This window comes from Cimex lectularius, unplaced genomic scaffold, assembly GCF_000648675.2.
Source record: "Cimex lectularius strain Harlan isolate CLEC.00 unplaced genomic scaffold, Clec_2.1 scaffold228, whole genome shotgun sequence".
Lineage (NCBI taxonomy): Eukaryota > Metazoa > Arthropoda > Insecta > Hemiptera > Cimicidae > Cimex > Cimex lectularius.
Window position 1 is genome coordinate 375,242 of NW_019392949.1, and position 14,023 is coordinate 389,264.

Below are 14,023 nucleotides of genomic sequence, written 5' to 3' on the forward strand. Positions count from 1 at the left end.
ACATTGGGGTATTCGCGATGTTTGTAAGATGTTAACTCGTGTTAATTAGAATAGAGAAATGTCCAGTAAGATCGTGAACGCTTCCTTCTTTTCTTAGCATGTTAAACGTTAATTCTTCCGCAATGCTGAGTGTGGCGATTAGTAGAACCAAAAATGAAGCTATAACAGGCTTGTAGTTGTTTGTTTTGGTTTTCTTTTGTCTTAAATTGTAAGATGCTAGGAGTTAATAAAAACGGAAAATTAATCAACTCTTTCATTCCAAATGCTACCGATGCACTCTAAAAGTACTAACAAATGACACGCTTCAATTCGTGCCGACATACCTAACCTGTATATTAAGGTCTAACAGCCTACAACTTTATAGGGTAGGGGATGTATCTATTATGAATGAGCGTGCAAGGAGAGATCAGAAATTAAAAAAAGAAAAAATTGGTCTGATTTAATGAATGGGTATCTAAGAATAAAATACGTGTAAACAAAAAACAGCTGTTAAATTCATGCCTGCCATGTTGGTTACCTACGCCCTAACGGATTGCAAAGTAACTACATTTTCGACCTGAAATCTAACATTGGCCCTGGCCTGTTAGATCTAGCACTGTTAACTAGCCGATTCTTACAAGTTACGTCATCCTTTTTCTCGATCTAACAGGACCTAACAGAGTTAACAGGGTTAACATAAAGATAGAGAATACTCGTATTAATGTACTACTAATAGTGACAAAAGTGTTGAAGGTAGTTTTTATTTAACTACGATAAATCTACGATCTCTTGGATTTTATGAACCAAAGGAGTATTGTTTAGGATTATCAAACCAGAATTGCCTATTTAACTCTCATTTTATATACAATACAATTTTTAAACATCAACCAACAAACATTTAAACAACGAAAGTTCGTATTTCGAAATTGATCGCAAAATATTAGTACTCATGAGTCCTTTATTTTCTGGAGTCAGTTTTGATCGTTTGTACAGTAATATTTTATGGAGTATGAAACGTCTGTTTAGTTCTTGTCTTTCAAGTCGATATAGGTCGTTTGTTCCAGTATAGCCCAAGATAGCGGACTACACTAGATGAGTACAGGTGAGGACTATATTAGGAATCAGGAGATTATTGTAGTAGATAGGAGCAGTGGTTAATATCTGTTGTGGGAAAGTGGCTTGTTCAAATTTTTCAAGGGATGTGACATGGGGGTGCAGTTTTCTGGTTGAGAAGACAAGATCTAAACTTACATATGAGAGCAATCGAGAGCAGGATCGTTTCAGGAATGTCTGCGTTGTATAATGTGTAGAGGATTGGTCCTAAGGTACTCCCTTGTGGTACTTCTTTATTTGTGCGATAGCCGGTCGATAAAGGGTTTCGCGTAAATGGATAAAGGCATCACTGATGACTAAAAAGTATCTATCATACAAGTAGGAATTTAGGATCAGGTAGTAGGTACAAAGAGGGACCTTGTAAGAAAACAGAGCAGCCCCGAGTGCCATAACCTATCGAGAGGCTGGCTTCACATCTAGGAATACTTAGGAGAAGTACTATTTTTATCGAATAGCGGTAGCGACGAAGTCTACAGCGCGATGGCATTGGCGCATTTAAAAAAAATATTTTAGTGCCGATCCAGATGGGAATGAAGTTTTTTATATTTTTTAATAGTGGATAAATACATAAAACTAACTTATATGAAATGTTTGAAGGATTTGTATTACTTCTGGAGAAGGTCATTCAGACACGCTTTTTCATCTTGGGTGATCATATCAATTAGATTTTGCCCATATAAATCCAATACAGGGCAAACGTACAATACGTGCGAAATGTCCTGATAGGTGACAATCACAGGTGCTGTACGGAGTGCGTGTCAATATTTGACATATTTCTTTCATACAAGTTTTCCATGTACGGTCCAGGCCTTGATACGTCTGCCGTCAAATTCGTCATGCTATGCAATTTTTGGGCTGTGATCATGAATTTTACTGAGTATGTTTTCGTCATTTAAGTGAAGACATTCTTTTACCTGAAGTTTAATCATCAAGTTAACATACTCTCTTTCCTTAGCGTAAAGTCTATGTGTTTTGCTCTGAGTTACATTCTTTCGCTAAGCTTCTTCATTTCCAGAAACTCCTCAGTGTCCATCACCTACGTTTCTTATTGATTGTTTTAAACTGTACACAATTATTTAAATTTTCAAGGTCGTCAATTCAAACATTGTTTTTGGTGTCCTGTCTTCTTGTGCAAGGATTTGTCATCTCAGTCAATCGAAAGAAATCAAAAGCTATTCGTCTTTGGGTTTCAGGATCTATTATACAATGGCTAATTTTTGCTCTGATCGGTTTATTTTATTCTTTTTATTCTTGTTGAATTATCTGTAATTATTTAAAATTATTTTAGACTCAATGATTGCCTTATGTTTCGTATCTTAATTATTTTAGATTAGTCTCCAATCTCGTGACAAGGGAGTAAACAAGTATAAAACTAAGCCGGGATTTCTCCATTGTGTACAATGTCAATTCTGGAGACGCGGTGGAACGAAATAACGCTTACAGGACGTAACTCAGCTATTTATTATTGGAGAACGGCCCAAAATTTCCGACTTGAAGGGTGCGCAGGAACGAACGAAAGGGGGTGTCACGTGTTGTCAGGTATTAAGCGGGTTCGAAGAGGCACCGTGCCAAAGATGGTCATGTGTGCCATACGTAAACAGATACGTATATTTACCCCAACTTGCCCTTATCAACAATAATACCGAACAAAATATTTGTAGAATGGTGTCAGACTTGTTTTCAACCTTCAAAAGAAAATTCTTAATTCTATTAGATAAATTGCCAAAGTTCGAACCATTGAAAATAAAGGCTAAACTTATTGAATATTTTGTCCTACCAAGATAATCTTATGAAAAATTGCTTCATAAAAATTATGATTTTAATCTGATTGTAGAAAAACTAACAAATATACTAAACTTTTTCTGTGTTGTTAATCGATATGTGTGTGAACAAACTATAATAGAAAGTAGTAAAGCCAGTCTTTCGAAGAATTCTTATACAACAGCTTTATAATAAAACAATTAGTTCTGAAAGTCACTACAGGAAAGGAATTAACCTTGGTTTTTTGAGTAGACGTTGACAATACAAAAGCATAGCTTTCAAATTTCCAAATAACATGATATGCTTTATACACTGTCAGGCAAAAATTTCCGCCCACTTGTAATATAACTTGATTTGTATATATTTTTATATGTTAATCAAATTTTCAAGTTTTTAACGTTTAATAATTGAGTCTTTGTCAAACAAAGTAAACTGCTAATGAAAATGAAAAAAAAATACGGACAGATAAATTTTATTTTCATTTTGTGTTAGATTTTTAAGTAACATTTCAATATCACGTGTTTTTTCCTCCTCTTGCTTTAATCGAAGACGCTAGGGAATACTTTCAACCACTCTGGAAATGCCTCTTTGCTGGAAGTTAGCCCCTTATTCACGAAGACTCCTTTCAAGACGTGTATCAGGAAATGATGGACGTGCTCTTATTCGGCATTTGAGGTTATCCCATAAATGTTCTATGGGCTTCAAGTCGGGCGAACGGGATGGCCAGGCTAAGTCCCTCATGTTATGCTGTACAAGGTACGTTTGTACTATGCGAGCGACATATGGAAGGACATTATCGAGCATTAGAATAGGATTGTCGCTGATTTCATCGAGGGTGGCAACGCATGATGTTCCAAAAGTTCATCCACATAGGGAGTTGCCGTCAAAGACTTTCCACGAAAAACAACCAACTCTGGGCGCTCTCCATTGAAATTCCCGTCCACACCATCACTGAGCTAGGTTAAAAAGGTTGGCTCCATGGAACGTCCATCAACCCAAAAAATTCCAGGCTTTGTACCTTTCATTCCGCCTTCTCCACACTCTTTCACTCCATCTGGAGATCGTAGAGCAAATCTCACTCATCTTTAAAAAGTATAGCGAATGCGAGCCGTTCACTCTGTGTGTTCTGATCAATTATGGTTTTCTTACGGGGCGAAAAGCCATCAGTCCATAAGATGATCTTCTTCGAGCATTGCTTTCCGAAATTTGTACACCTCGGATTTCCTAGCGCTGCTGAATTTCTTGAAAAAGAGTAAGGTGCCAGTTTCGCAAAATTCTCAAAGTCAAAAAAACGGTCATGCTATGGTTCTGTTACCACAGGGCATCCTGAACCGGGCCTGTTATGGTAGGTCCCAGTTTCTGGAAAACGTCTAACCGAGTCTCGCAGAGTTTCGTAGGGAACTGCGATGGGAACAGCAGTATGGAACCATGGAAGCCAGATGAAACGTCCATCATTAATAACTGCGACACCACGAGCAATATCCTCAGCACTCTTTCAGCTTTCTTAAGTTTAATATTTGAAATTAAGAAGCCAAAGAGGAAAACTTTTATTGGTTCAGAATTCAAGTGAGACTGAATAAATTATTGGTAAATTAAGTGTGTTTACCTCTAATTGACATTCCTAATTTAAAACATAGCATAAAGAAATATTTATTGGTAAAACCCGTAAGACAAATTAGGGGCAGAATTTTCTTTTATCGAGAAAATTAAAAAAAATCAATTGAGTGAAATTTTTTGCTTGTCAGAGTATATAAAATATTATATTCTGTATATAAAATATAGCTTTTTTTGTGGGGTTTGTTGATTTTGAACGAGGTCTAAAAAGTTACAATTAGAATGGGATTAGAGGGTCGTGTATTGAAACTGGAAAGGATGGGGTGCCAAAGTGTGAATACAAAGAAGGGTTGCATTCCAGGGCCAAATTAGGCTGGTGTCTCTCGGGTACAAGATAAAAACAACAGTGGCAATTCTGAATTAGCTTTTATCTCGAGATTGGAATGGAATTAAAATAAATTACTTTCTCCTCGAGGCATTTTGTATTCATTGACCATTCGGAGGGGGCAACATCCTTTAACGATCATTATAAAAAGTAATACAAAAGGGAAAAGAAAAACGGATTCCGAAAAAGAATCTTGTTACCAGCCTCGTTATTCAGGGGTAGGCAAGTTCATTACAAATAAGGGATTTACGCCCTTAACGAAGGAATAAAGTAGCAAGCAGGTTGAACTATAATGAACGCGCGACTTTATCCCATAAATGACTTCTTGTATTAGTTCGTTCATTTAAAAAATGAAACAAAAAGGGATGTTTGTCATTTATGTTCTGTACAATGGGTTTTGCATCGATCTGGTTCTCCGATACCAGGAATTTTTACTCATACTCAATTATTTTACATACTTTAAATGTTTGTCCATCGTTATGGAAAAATTTTAAACAGATAATAAGTCCCATATTTTTTATTTATTTATACCTTACAGTTTACACTAATTATACATTACATTCATTTGCATTAAAAACATCTCCCCTCTAGTCTACATGGTCCCTCGGACTATATCGACAAGCGCTTGACGTGGAATCCTCCCACACGACTGAAACGCCGAGAAACAATGACAGGATGCCGTGGTCTCGCACGATTTCTCGACAAACTTTCTGACTTAACTGTCAAAAATAAAAGACCGCTTTACATTACAACAACGAAGTTAAGCCGATATGAACTTTATGGATTGGAAGCGTGGGGGTTCACCCAAACGTTCCAACATCCGCCGCATCCAAACTGCCCAAACTTAATCCTACGAAAAATTCTTGATGCTCCATTTCAAGAACAAGAAAATAAATTTTATTCAGGCCTCTTTGAATAACACAACAGTACAAAATTTGGCACAATTTCTTTCAAATTGAATACTTAAATAAAGATTTAAATGTAGTAGTATAAAACTAAATGTTGGGGCGTTATTACACTATTTAAAATATAATGAAAATTGTTATAACCAATTTGTTATAACTTTGATTAAATTATTATTTGAAGATCGTGAGGTGCGGTCTGGTGTGACGTAGGTTTTAGAAAAACATCTTCTTTATCATGCCAACGTTTCGATCTTTATTGAGATCATCTTCAGGGCTCAAAGTGTTTGTTTTCTGTGTAGAAGTGTCTTTATTGTGTGTCGTGTTGAAAATGCAAATAATCATTACCTAACGATCACCTTAATTTAAGTGAGTGTACTTATAAGCGTGAAGTTTAGTATGTATATATAGGTGTAGTTACTGGTTGGGTAGTTTACTGTAAAAACCATGGTGATTTCCCAACCGTGTGAATGTATTTATTGGTATGAGTGGTTAAGTAGGTATGTTGACGATCCATCTGACAAACGTATATAGTCGCATATTTGGACCCCATTCATGCGTAGGTTGCAAATTTAGCGTGAAAGTTTTAGCAAGTTTGGTTATGAGCAACCTTAGGTTAATGTGTGGTGATTAGTGTCCGTTAATCGATAATTATTCAGAAATCGTGACATGCGGTCTGGTGTGACGTAGGTTTTAGAAAAACATCTTCTTTATCATGCCAACGTTTCGAACTATATTGAGATCATCTTCAGGGCCTGGGATTTATAAACATTGTTTAAATTTTAAAAATACATGTAGAATGCGAAAAAAATGAATTTATACAATGATAGAAAATTTTAGATTTAAAAAAGAATAAATTTATTCAATGCTAGAAATAATTTGTTAAATTTAAGATGTTTGTAAATCCAAGGCCCTGAAGATGATTCTAATAAAGATCGAAACGTTGGCATGATAAAGAAAATGTTTTTCTAAAACCTACGTCACACCAGACCGCATCTCACGACCTTCAAACATAATTTAATTCTAACTTTATGACTATATGGAGATCGTGAGATGTGGTCAGGTGTGACGTAGGTTTTAGAAAAATATTTTCTTTATTGGCACTCTCAACACGAAACAGAAGAATGACACATCTACACGGAAAACAAACACTTTGAGCCCTGAAGATGATCTCAATAAAGGTCGAAACGTTGCCACGATAAAGAAATTGTTTTTCTAAAACCTACGTCACACCAGACCGCACCTCACAACCTTCAAATAATCGTTGGCTAACGGTCACTAAACAACTCACATTTGATTGTATTATTCAAAAGATAATGCATGTATTTAATATTTGGAGCATAGATTGAAAAAGTCGCTGACGTTTTATCAATTACCTAATTTGTGTTTATGATTGATTCACCCTCCATAATTATTAGTTAAACATGATTATTTGAATCACGTAGCATTAATAGTCGGTTTATTGAAGTGCTATTGTGAGAGTTGGCCATGTAATCATGAAACGCTTCAGATGTTTGACATGTGGTATGCTTTATGTTGTTGTTTAAGCCCGCGGTTACTCCGAAACAAATCCAATAAACCTTTTGTATCCTTGCTGGCCGGAAACGGCTCTCTTTTAATCCGGCTTTCATAAATTTTTCATTACACGTTCATCGAGAGCCGTCCAGGTGACAATGGCCGTCCAGGAAGCGGAAAATCGAGGGGGGACGGACGGCGGTTTCCCCGGGGCTGAGGGCCTCTTCGGCGAGTGATGGCCCTTTCCCAGGATAAATAAGGGAGGAAAAATAACCTGAAAATAACTCATTTTTATGGGCGGGCGACCCGGTGACAATAAAGCTTTTCGACGGAGCACAATGAAATGTAAATATGCGGCTGTGGTCTCTGACAATCCCAACGGATGAATTCCTTCCCGCCGTCTTGCTGTTTATGGAACCGAACTGAAATAACACAACGGTTTAGTTAGTATCGGAGAACCTTTCGAAACTAAAAAGGCAAAAATGACTTGTTAAAAAAAAGAAGAGAAAGAAAGAGAGAGAAAGAGAGAGAGCAAGAAAACTAACCCAGGCCTAACATCTCTGGCTACATCATGATACAAATTTCTACTTTATCAGGATAATATTTATTATACAAATTTATTTAGAACTTTGGAATTAATGAACCGGAAATATTGACCAGGCAGAACTAAGGGTCTCTTTGACACTAAAATATTTTCGAATAACAACCAAATAATACAATTAATTAATAAAATACTAGTTATAAAATGTTTACGATAAATTGATTAGCAATCATGTTATTTTGTTACAGTCGATCTCAGGTTATTTTATGGGAGAAGGATATCTATCAGTTTGTTAATATGTAATTATTTCTATACTGAACATGGATGTAATATGAAAATTTAATTACGAATTCATTCTATCGTTTTCAATGAAATAAATGAAAAATTATCGATTACATGTATTTAGAAAAGGTTTTGACAAAAAGTCATTCAAAAAGCGACATATCAGATACACAAGGGCCAAGTCAGAAATGGTCGATCCTATCAAAATTTTCCTTTCAGTAAAAGTGGCATAAAATAAGCTCTAAAATTGAACTGCACAATAAAAATATGGGATTGTTATTAAAAATAGTAAAGTTAATGTTATTTCCCAGGTAGATGAGAAAATTTTGTTAAATATGTTACCACCACGCCATTCCTAGCCAAAATTAACTTGTAGGTTGAATAACACCATTTTTTGCTAAAGTTAATCGTTTCCGAATTAAATGGATGGAGTATAGAAGTTGATACACCCTGAATAACTTAGAATCACAGATATAGAAAAAGCTCTAAAAGATAACAAATTGTATGTTCAGCTTCATTCCTTGAGGTATCGCACCTTGACAAGTTTGGCTCGTCGAAAGTAAGCTTAAAAAACATTTCCAATGTAATATGTTAAACTTTTGACCTCTTATCTTTCGGAAAGACCGTGGTAAAAAATCTGATTTGTTTGAAATCGAGGCTGGCGTACCACAACGTCGCATCCTAGGCCCCGTGCATTTGCTTTGTACAAGTGACCTACCACTGATCGAAAACAAAACCTTCGCAATATTTGATGATAATAATTATTTGGAGATCGTGAGATGCGGTCTGGTGTGACGTAGGTTTTAGCAAAACATTTTCTTCATCGTGCCAACGTTTCGATCTTTATTGAGATCATCTTCAGGGCTCAAAGTGTTTGTTTTCTGTGTAGAAGTGTCTTTATTGTGTGTCATGTTGAAAATGCAAATAATCATTACCTAACGATCACTAAGCACAACACATTTGATGATAACGCCGATTCTCGGTCGAAAAATGTATCCATACATCCAAAAACCGACTGCAAATGACAGCGAACAGCGCCCACTACTGGCAGATAGTTAGAAGGTCGAAATAAACGACCAAAAATAGTACAAGTAAATTTCTAATTACAGACCAACCAGTCATCAACAAACGTAAAGTAGTTCCATTCCCGAATTCAATTAAATATTTAATCTTAATTAATTAAATTAAATATTACCATCAACTGTATATATATATATGCATTATGTACGGCCAAGCAAACCACTCTTACATTATAAGCCTGAATGTTGTACAAAATAAATCCATTCGCCTATGCATGGGATATCTAGATTCAACCCCCATTGATATCATACTGCCAGAATCAGGAGAACGTAGATAATATCTTGCTGATAAATTTTACCTTAAAGCCATGGCATATGATCCTCATATTTATTCTAATATCGGCCAACTAAACACCCAGGTTCAAACCTACAAGTACTGGAAGGTTAAATCATCTCCACTTACAGCAGCAGTGTTAAACAATCATGCGTATTATCGTTACATCCAGCGTAATAAAAAACTGCCTCAATACGAGATTAGTTCAAAATTATGATGTATTTTTCCTCCCAAATTTCCAACATATTAGTAATTCCATAGAAAAAAATGTATTCCTAGATGAAATAAACTCCGATTGGCCGGAATTCTATACTACATTCACAGATGGATCAAAATCCCAAGATGGGATAGGCTGTGCGATCTATAGTTCTATTGTAATTTAAATTATAAAAAACTGTACAAGCGTCCAAATTATAGTTTGGTATTTTCCACCGAGTGTTATGCTAAAAGCCGTTAAGTACACCCAAACAAAAATTCTAATTATATACGACAGTAGAAGTGCACTCCTAAAAATAAAACACTGCATTAGAAACTACATCGAATCCCATAATGGTAGAAATAATGCGCAACCTCAACATTATGAAGCACGGAAATATAAATATAAAATTGATTTGAGTTACTGAGCAATGCGGAATTAAAAGCAATGAGATTGTCGATACCCTCGCCAAACAAGCTGTCACCGAAGGGTCAGATACTAACGACTTTAAAATGGCGTTCTCTGACGTTTTCACTGAAAATAAAAAACTATCCAAACATATGGTAGATTAGATTCTCTGAGTCCCCAAAAGCGAATTTTTTATTTTATTTTTTTCCGAGGGTTCGCAACAGCACAGGTCATATAAACCCTTAGGATGCCGGTGTTTTTGACAAAAAGCCCATTTGTAAATATGTCGTGTTCGAATGCAAAGACACTGGATAACCATACACATATCCATTATAACCACATTCTCCATCTTCCCCTTAGAATTTAAATTTTTAAATAGTATTTAGGCTGTTCAGCCAAAGGGTCTGTTTTACATAATTGCTGTGGCTTCTAAATGCCATTCCTGCTTGTATGTAAATGAAACAGATAAACATTTTAATATTGAAACACAAAATGGACATTTTAGTGTTTGGATTCAAGAAACTGTTACGAATTGTAAAATGTTAGCGATAAAGTAAGCAATGTCATTATATTTTTTCATACATAATTTTTTTGTTTTAATTGACCAATTTTTCAAACAAAAAACTACTATGTTGACGATACCGTCCCCGTTTACAAACACGCTTTTCTAAGACAAATAACGTAGGACGCTATTTCACATAGCGTTCCGTTAAAACTGCGCATGCAAAATCTCTCTATTATGTAATATTATGTATTTTTAAACTAAAACACGAGTTAAGTAACGTGCAATAAATGAAAAGAATGACAATAATTAAGGACACGAAAATCGTCTTTTTTACCAGGGTTCGCAACCGGTTATACCAACCCTCGATGAGCCGGTGGTTTTGAAAAAAAAATATATTTGACCATTTGTAAGTATGTCGGGTTCGAATTCATGGCCGCTGGATTCGAACCCGGGACCTTCACCTTACAGTGATGAGCGTCGCGTCAACGCCTAAACCGTTGCGCTCACCAACGCCCTCTTTTAAATCTATTCAGCCAGAAACACCGTAATTACCATGGTATGTAGGACTACGTTCTGGCCATGCGCCATGTACAAAGTACCTTTACAAAATAGGACTAAAAGATAGCCCGATATGGGATGAGTGGGGGGGAAGAAGATACAATGGAACACATGAGCTGCCCAATTTTCCAAACAAAACGACAATTTTTTTCCAAAAAATTATCACGTTTAGTTCCTCTTCCTTTCAATTATTCACCGCTGTTAGGTTCTGATAACGACGCAGTGTACTTACGTATACAAAAGTTTCTAAATAATATAGAACATGAGGTATAAAACATGGTCTAAATTAAAATCAAATAGTTAACATGGCTATGGCTCCAAAGTGGCTAATGCAAAAAAAAATAAAATCTCCTATTAAAACCTATATGGATGTATGGTAAACAATTTAGAGGGTATGCAAAATATGGTAGATACTCCTTAATATATTTGCAGTGGTGATAGTAAATACTAGAGATCTGTGACGGATTTAGTAATTAATACATTTTAGTCCACTTATTAGCGTCACAGTTTATCTAGTTGAGTTCACCTCCTGACTTTTTTGACAGGGCTAATTCAAAAAGCTTTGTCCTTTTGCAAATATGCAAAATAGTGACATACATAGAAATCTGAACGTACCGCACCTCAACAGCGGAACATCAAGGCCAGCCGCTTGCTACATAGTCAGCACATCGCAAGATGACTGAATAGGACAATGATTCTTGAGTTAGTTCTGTAAAAAGTTATTAGGTGAATTCGACTAGATAAAATATGATGCTAATGAGTGGACTACAATTGCTATTGCAAAATTAATAGATAGTCTCTCATTTGACGAATTTTTATGAATAAAATTTAAAGAAACATTAACGACTATATTTGCCAATTTACGTTCATCTCAGAAGTATTTCGGCTTCACGTCACATTGAGCGAGAAAATATCAGTTCTCGCACGTACAAAAATTACAAAAGTGAAGTAACAGTTTTGTTTCACTTGAATTTCCTTTCAAAAATTTGTATTTTCAATACAAGATCAATCAGTTGAAGTCATTGAAAAATGGCAAAAAGGTGGGAAAATTCGAAAGGTTGTAGGTTGATATGGGGATTTGGTGTCCGAGTGGATCGAAATCGCGATAGCTCAAGTCGTAGAGCAGCGTCGTATTTAGCCGAAGGTCGTAGGTTCGAATCCCACTCTTGGCACTAGCATTTTCATCTCAACCAAAACCCTTACATAAAAAGATTAATTAATTGAAAGAAGTAACTTGGTCAATATACCACTAAATATAACGGATTTAAATTCATTTAATTAATTTAAAAAACGTTGGAGCAACTGGTTTGACTTACTGCTAAGAAAATCATGCACATAATTGGAAATAGATATATGATTTATTGTTATTGCAATAGCGGATATTCAAATAGTGTAGAATCACAAAATTATTTAATAAAGTCAATAAACTAATAAAATATCAAGAACAGCTTTTGTCTGATGGGTATTCATTGTCAATTTTTAATTTAAAATGACTGTATGAATATTGGAGTAGGTTTAAAATTATTCGTTTAGTAATGATCCAGTGTGTTATATGGGCGCTGATTTCCTAAAGGGCAAAGTATTAACTCTAACTAATTTTAACCGTGGATCGATCGGAGCCGTATGTATTCCAAATTGGATATAAACTTGCGTGTAGCCTGTCATTTAATTATTTATCCTTCGTCTTTACTTGTTGCAACGCATTAAACTTACATTAATTCAACGAACTAAAACTTTACATGACTTGATACATCATGGTGCAGACAAATTAAAAAGGTTCACTCTTTTCTAAAGGATTTTAATTGAATTCTTCATCATATTACAGAACATAAATGCGAGATAAAAGATAAGAATAAGTTTTTTAGTTTTAAAAATTGAATACATCAAATATAATACAGAGAATTATTCTTTCTATGTAAGGTTTTGGTTGAGATAAAAAAGTCAGAACAGAATTCGAACCCACGTCTTTTGGCTAAATATGCCGTTCGAACTTTCCCTCTTTCTGCCATTTTCAAATGTCGTGTAATCAGGATTGGATAGGTTGAGATGGAGAGTTGGTGTCCGAGAGGGTCGAAGTCACGATAGGTCAAGTGGTCGAGCAGAGGCATATTTAGCCGAAGGTCGTGGGTTCGAATCCCGCTCGTGACACTTACTTTTTTATCTCAACCAAGGCCTTACATAGAAAGAATAATTAATTGAAAGAAGTAACTTGGTTAATTGACCACTAAAAAGTAAATGGAATAATATTTAATAGTATAGAGAATGGAAACCTGAACTAACTCGAGAACAACAAATCGGCAACTAAGTGAATTTTCGAAATTTTGAGAAATGACGTATGTTATATTTATTCAGATATCGTGAGATGCGGTCGGGTGTGATGTAGGTTTCAGAAAAACATTTTCTTTATCGTGCTTCATATTCTTTATGATCTCTTTTATTGAGATCATCTCCAGGGCCTGGGATTTACAAACAATTTTTACATTTAACAAATACATTTAGGATGCGGACAAGTGAATTTATACAATGCAAAATATATTTTTCATATTCAATCAAAGTATTTCTACATCACACCCGACCGCATCTCACGATATGTGAATAACTATCGATTAACGGTCACTAATCTCTACACTCGTATGTTATATTTTTGTTGTAAAATTAAAAAGGCAAAAACCAAAAACATCCTACTTTGTGAAAAAGTTGGAAAAAAAACGTGGGTCAATTTCATTATTTCGGCTTTCATTAAAATCTAGGGTAGATTCTTTAATTCCATCTTAATAATTTTATAGGTAATTCATGAGGATTTTAGGTTAACAAAAGCATCCGTCCAGAATGTAATATTTTTTCTTACCAAAAAAAATTTTTAAATTTTTATGTCAAAGGTAATTCCTGGTAAACGGTTTCGATGTCGACATAAATTGCCTAGCTGGAAGGCACTCGATTACCAAATGGTTTTCCATAATTTGTTCGGTGT